Source organism: Callithrix jacchus, chromosome 12 (assembly GCF_049354715.1).
Source record: "Callithrix jacchus isolate 240 chromosome 12, calJac240_pri, whole genome shotgun sequence".
Classification (NCBI taxonomy): Eukaryota; Metazoa; Chordata; class Mammalia; order Primates; family Cebidae; genus Callithrix; species Callithrix jacchus.
Window position 1 is genome coordinate 12,424,835 of NC_133513.1, and position 6,000 is coordinate 12,430,834.

Here is a 6,000-nt window from a genome sequence, read left to right on the forward strand (position 1 = left end):
AGATAGAATCCTCCCTGCCCTTAAAAAATGAGGAAAGAACTGGCCAGGCATGGTGGCTTATACCTGTAATCCCAAAACTTTGGGAGGCCAAGGTGGGCAGATCACCTGAGGTCAGGAGTTCAAGACCAGCCTGACCAACATGGAGAAAACCCACCTCTACTAAAAATAGAAAAAATTAGCCAGGTATGGTGGCACATTCCTGTAATACCAGCTAATTGGGAGGCTTAGGTACGAGAATCGCTTGAACCTGGGAGGTGGAGGTTGGTGAGCCAAGATCATGCCATTGAACTCCAGCCTGGGCAACAAGAGTGAAACTCCATCTCAAAAAAAAAAAAGAAAAAAAAAGGAAAGAAAAGAGGAAAGAACTTTCTATTGTGAATAATCTATTAGCTTTGTTGTTAATGGTCAGTGAAGATCCTCTTGACCTGTCATAAAAGCTGCTATGAGAGACAAGACATTAGCAGGGCTGGGGTGTAGAGGGAGAAAGGGCTAAGGTAGAAAGGAGAGGCTGGCGTGGAGAGAAAGGAAATTCAACACCAGAGTCCTTGAGCCAAACATAGATCTCAAATGAGACCAATGCCTAGGAAATACCAGGTGAGAGGTCAAGAGAGTGCAGACAGGAACACCTGGCATGCCCCAGGTCACACCAAAGGCTCTCCTGGTGACAACCACTCCTTCTCAATTGAGGTAAGAAGAGGCTCTGCCCCATGGTCAAGGTCTTCATTCCCACCATCGTACAGCTGCTCCAAGAGCACATAACCTCCCTTGACAACAATGCGATCCTGCCCCAGACAACCATAAGATCCAAGGCAACCTCTGGACACCAAGTAGGGCAGGGAGGAAGACACCCATCCCTTTATAGGCGGGTAAAGAGGACCATACACAGACATTCTGAGCTAGGACAGTGAGAGGAGCAGATGCCACCATTCTATTAGCTATAATTATTGTCATTATCTCTTATTTATTTGTTTTGAGACGGAGTCTCATTCTTGTCACCCAGGCTGGAATGCAGTGGTGCAATCTTGGCTTATTGCAACCTCCGCCTTTTGGGTTCATGTGATTTTCCTGCCTCAGCCTCCCAAGTAGCTGGGATTATAGGGGTCCACCATCATGCCCGGCTAATTTTTTTTTTTTTTTGTATTTTTAGTAGAGACAGGGTTTCACCATGTTGGCCAGGCTGGTCTCGAACTTCTGACCTCAGGCAGTCCGCCCACATCAGCCTCCCAAAGTGCTGGGATTACAGGGGTGAGCCACCGTATCCAGACTATTTATTTTATTTTTTTGACACAGGTCTCACTCTGTTGCCCAGGCTGAAATGCAGTGGCACAATCACAGGTCACTGCAGCTTTGACCTCCTGGGCTCAAGCAATCCTCCTACCTCAGCCTCCCATGTAGCTGGGACCACAGGTGGGCACCACTGCACCTGGCTAATTTTATTTCTTTTATGTAGAGATGGGGGTCTCACTACATTGCCCAGGCTGTTCTTGAAATCTTGGGCTCAAGCGAGCCTCCTGCCTCAACCTCCCAAAGTGCTGAGATTACAGGCATGAGCCAACATGCTCAGCCATCATCATTTTCATCATCATCTCAAGCTGGGCTGCAGACTGGTGAGGGATCTCTGCTCCCAAGTCGTTCCAAAGCTGCTAGCCCTCCAGCAGTGACAGCTTTCCTCTGCCTAGCCAGGCACCTGGAAGGAACGCCATTGTTGCTGTTTACCACCCCAGCAACTATGCAGCTGGTCGGCAAAGACTCCACTGACTGGCAGGGAATGAGGGGTGCAGGCAGTAGCCAGGTCCCTGCTTGCTCTGCCTCCAAGGCAACGGGGTGGTGCTGGGGGAGGACAAGGCTTTTATACACAAAGCAGATGCACCATAAACTCATACTCCCTGGGCACAGACACTCCGGGGGAAATGCTGCCGATTTTACCCACTCATTCCTCTGAAAATAACTGCACACACTATCTGCCAAGTTTCCGGAACAGAACAAGTGCTGAGGAATAGGGAATTGATGGAGAGAAGTTTAGGATAGTAGGAAAGAAACCACATTGCTCTGCCCGAGAACAAGTCCCTGAAAGGGAAAAAAGTAATCTGCAATAGCCTTTAATAATTATAATGCTAATTGCTATCATTTTTAAAGTAGCTACTCTGTCCTGGCTCTGTGCTTCATATATATAACATTCCATTTAATTCTTCTGGTACTACCAATGTCTCCACTTTTACAGATGAGTAAAGTGAGGCTCAGATATGTTCAGGACTTTCCCCAAGGTTGCACAGGATAAAATAGCAGAATCATGATTCAAAGCCAGGCCTCTCCGACATCTGAACTCTTCCACTAAACAGCTTCCTGCCAAACAATTTATTCACCTGTACCTCTCAATAATCGACAGATGGGGCTGGGCGCAGTGGCTCATGCCTGTAATCTCAGCACTCTGGGAGGCCAAGGCGGGTGGATCACCTGAAGTCAGGAGTTCAAGACCAGCCTGGCCAACATGGTGAAACCCAGTCTCTACTAAAAGTACAAAAATTAGCCAGGTGGTAGTGAACACCTGTAATCCCAGCTACTTGGTAGGCTGAGACTTGAACCCGGGAGGCAGAGGTTGCCGTCAGCCGAGATTACGCCACTGCACTACAGCCTGGGCAATAAGAGCAAAACTCCAACTCAAAAATAGAAGGTAATGGAAGGAAGGAAGGAAGGAAGGAAGGAAGGAAGGAAGGAAGGAAGGAAGGAAGGAAGGAAGGAAGGAAGGAAGGAAGGAAGGAAGGAAAGATATGGAAAAAGAGAGAGAGGATGAGATGAAAATATCCATGAAGAACACAAAACATATCTCTACCATTCACTTTTGTAGATGAGGCAGCTGAAGTTCCCAGAGATTAAATAAAACTTGCTCTAAGTCACTCAGTTATTTGGAATCACAGTTATAGTTTTTCTCCTTCTTCTTTTTTTTTTTTAAGACAGGACACCACAGCTGGCTAACACCTTAGTTTTATCCCCTATCAGACTCATTTTGGAATTGCAGCCTCCAGAGCTGTAGGGCAATGAACTTGTGCTGTTTTAAGCCACTAAGTTTATGCTAATTTGTCACAGCAACAAAAGGAAAATAACACAATGGGCTTCTTAGCCTAAGATAAAACTGTACTCCACAAAATAGCAAATAAAAAGATATTTTGGGTCTGTGTTACATTCATGCAAGAGGAGGTAACAGCCAGGCGCGGTGACTCGCACCTGTAATCCCAGCACTTTGGGAGGCCAATGTAGGTGGATCACCTGAGGTCAGGAGTTCGAGACCAGCTGGCCAACATGATGAAACTCTGTCTTTACTAAAAATACAAAAATTAGCCGGGTGTAGTGGTGGGTGCCTGTAGTCCAGCTACTAGGGAGGCTGAAGCAGGAGAATCACTTGAACCTGGGAGGTGGAGGTTGCAGTGAGCCAAGATCACGCCACTGCACTCCAGCCTAGGCAACATGTGACTCCGTCTCAAAAAAAGAAAGAGGATCTCCACTTTCTAGAATCAGGATGTGATTATGTGTGTGTGTCAGAAGTCTTCTAACCCTGGGCTTTTCTGACTCTGCCCTCACAAACTGATGCTGGCCAACGGCCCCAGGGCCTTATCAGTTAATACTTAATGACCACGTGTGGTGGCTCACACCTGTAATCCCAGCACTTTGGGAGGTGCAGGCAGGTGGATCACTTGAGGCTGAGAGTTTGAAACCAGCCTGGGCAACATGGTGAAACCCCATCTGTACCAAAAATCAGCCCAGCGTGGTGGTGGGCACCTGTAATCTCAGCTACTCAGGAGGCTGAGGCAGGAGAATTGCCTGAACCCAGGAGGCGGAGGTTGCAGTGAACCAAGATCACGCCATTGCACTCCAGCCTGGGTAACAAGAGCGAAACTCCGCCTCAAAAAAAAAAAAGAAAGAGGAGATGTGAAGAAAGAAGCAGTGTGAAAGGAGAGACAAAGTAACAGAGATATCAATATAAACAGGAATAACAGAAGACAACAGATAGCTACTGTTATGAGCACTGAATTGTGTATGCTGCCCCACTTCCATTAAAAAGATATGTGGGGGCCAGGTGCAGTGACTCGTGCCTATAATCCCAGCACTTTGGGAGGCCGAGGTGGGTGGATCTTGAGGTCAAGAGTTTGAGATCAGCTGGGTCAACAAAATGAAATCCCATCTCTACTAAAAAAATACAAAAAATTAGCCAGGCATGGTGGTACATGCCTGTAATCCCAGCTACTCAAGAGGCTGAGGCAGGAGAACCATATGAATCAGGGAGGCAGAGGTTGTAGTGAGCTGAGATCATGCCATTGCACTCCAGCCTGGGCAACAGGAGGAAAACTCCATCTCAATTTTAAAAAAAAGATATGTGGGGTGTGGTGGTTCATGTTTATAATCCCAGAACCTAGAGAAGCCAAGGCAGGAGGATCACTGGAAACCAGGAGTTTAAGAACAGCCTGGGCAACATATCAAGACCCTTCCACCTCAGCCTCCTGAGTAGCTGGACTATAGACATGTGTTACCATGTCTGGCCAATTATTTTTAATTTAATTTATTTTAAAAAGATATATGGAAGTCCTAACTTCCAATACCTCTAAATGTGACCTTATTTGAAAAATACGGTCACTGCAAGTATAATTAGTTAATATGAGGTCTTAGTTGCATCCCTAAACTGATATGACTGGTGTTATTATAAGGGGCAGCCACTTGAAGGAGGAGACACACAGGGAGAGCGTCCCGAGGCTGAGACTGGAGTTATGCAGCTGCAAGCCTGAGAACACCAAAGATTGCTGCAGAAACCACTGGAAGCAAGCAAAAGGCCAGGGAGGAGTCAGAAGAGGAATGGCTCTGCAAACACCTTGATCTCCTGGCCTCCAGAACTGTGAGACCATACATTTCTGTTGTTTTAAGCTGCCAAGTTCATCATACCTTTTGACTGTAGCCCTACAAAACCAATATAACTGCTTTCACGAAGTCCCAGCTACTGCACTTTTGGGGATACTGCTGCTAATCGTGTTGCATGTTTGCAGCTCTAGGCATGTATTTTCAGCCCCTCACCCCCAAATCAACATTTACCATATTTTCCTGTTTCTGAAATTTCCTATCTGAGGTATATATTTCATGTAATCTGACCTTCTTTCTTTTTGTTTCCTTCCTTCTCTTTCTTTCTTTCTTTTTTTTTTTTTTTTTTTGAAATAGAGTCTCACTCTGACACCCAGGCTGCAGTGGGTGTGATTATGGCTTGCTGCAGCCTCGACCTCCCAGCTCAAATAATCATCCCAGCTCAGGCTCCCAAGATCCCAACTCAGGCTCCCAAGTAGCTGGGACCACAGGTGTATACCACCACACTCAGATAATTTTTTGACTTTTTGTAGAGACAGGTCTCGCTATATTGCCCAGTCTGGTTTCAAATTCCTGAGCTCAAGCAATCCTCCTGCCTCAGCCTCCCAAAGTGCTGGGATTATAGGCATGAGCCACCATGACAAGCTCCTTTCTTTATCATAACCACCAAAGGCCATGTTTAAATTGATGCATCACCAAGAGTACTTTTTTTTTTTAAACAGTCTCTCTCTGTCACCCAGCCTAGAGTGCAGTGGTGTGGTTTCGGCAAACCTCAACCTCCACCTTCAGGATCCAAGCAATTCTTCTGCCTTAGCCACCCAAGTAGCTGGGATCACAGGCATGCACCACCACATGCAGCTAATTGTTGCATTTTTTAGTAGAGATGGGGTTTCGCCATGTTAGCCAGGTTGGTCTCGAACTCCTGGCCTCAAGCAATCTTCCCACCCTAGCCTCCCAAGTAGATGAGGTTATAGGTGCATGTCACCATGCCTGGCTATTTTTAAAATTTTTTGTAGAGAGGGGGGCCTCGCTATGGTGCCCAGGCTGCTTCAAACTGCTGGCCTTAAGTAGTTCTCCTGCCTCAACCTCCTAAAGTGCTGGGATTTCAGGCATGAGCCACTGTACCCAACATGTTTGATTTTTTTTTAAGTGTGTGGC

The 6,000-nt window shown here is 46.5% G+C and overlaps 1 protein-coding gene across 2 annotated transcripts in view; it reads left to right on the top strand.

Annotated features, from left to right (window-relative positions):
* Nucleotides 1-5,381, top strand: part of LOC108587818 (uncharacterized) — a 68,812-nt gene extending 63,431 nt beyond the window's left edge. The window contains exon 6 of one of the 2 annotated variants that reach the window (XR_013524587.1): nt 4,698-5,381. The gene's annotated coding sequence lies outside the window, so the exon portion shown is untranslated. The remainder of the gene's footprint in view (nt 1-4,697) is intronic. The other variant, XM_078344620.1, reaches the window with a different exon arrangement.
* Nucleotides 5,382-6,000: the final 619 nt, after the last annotated feature.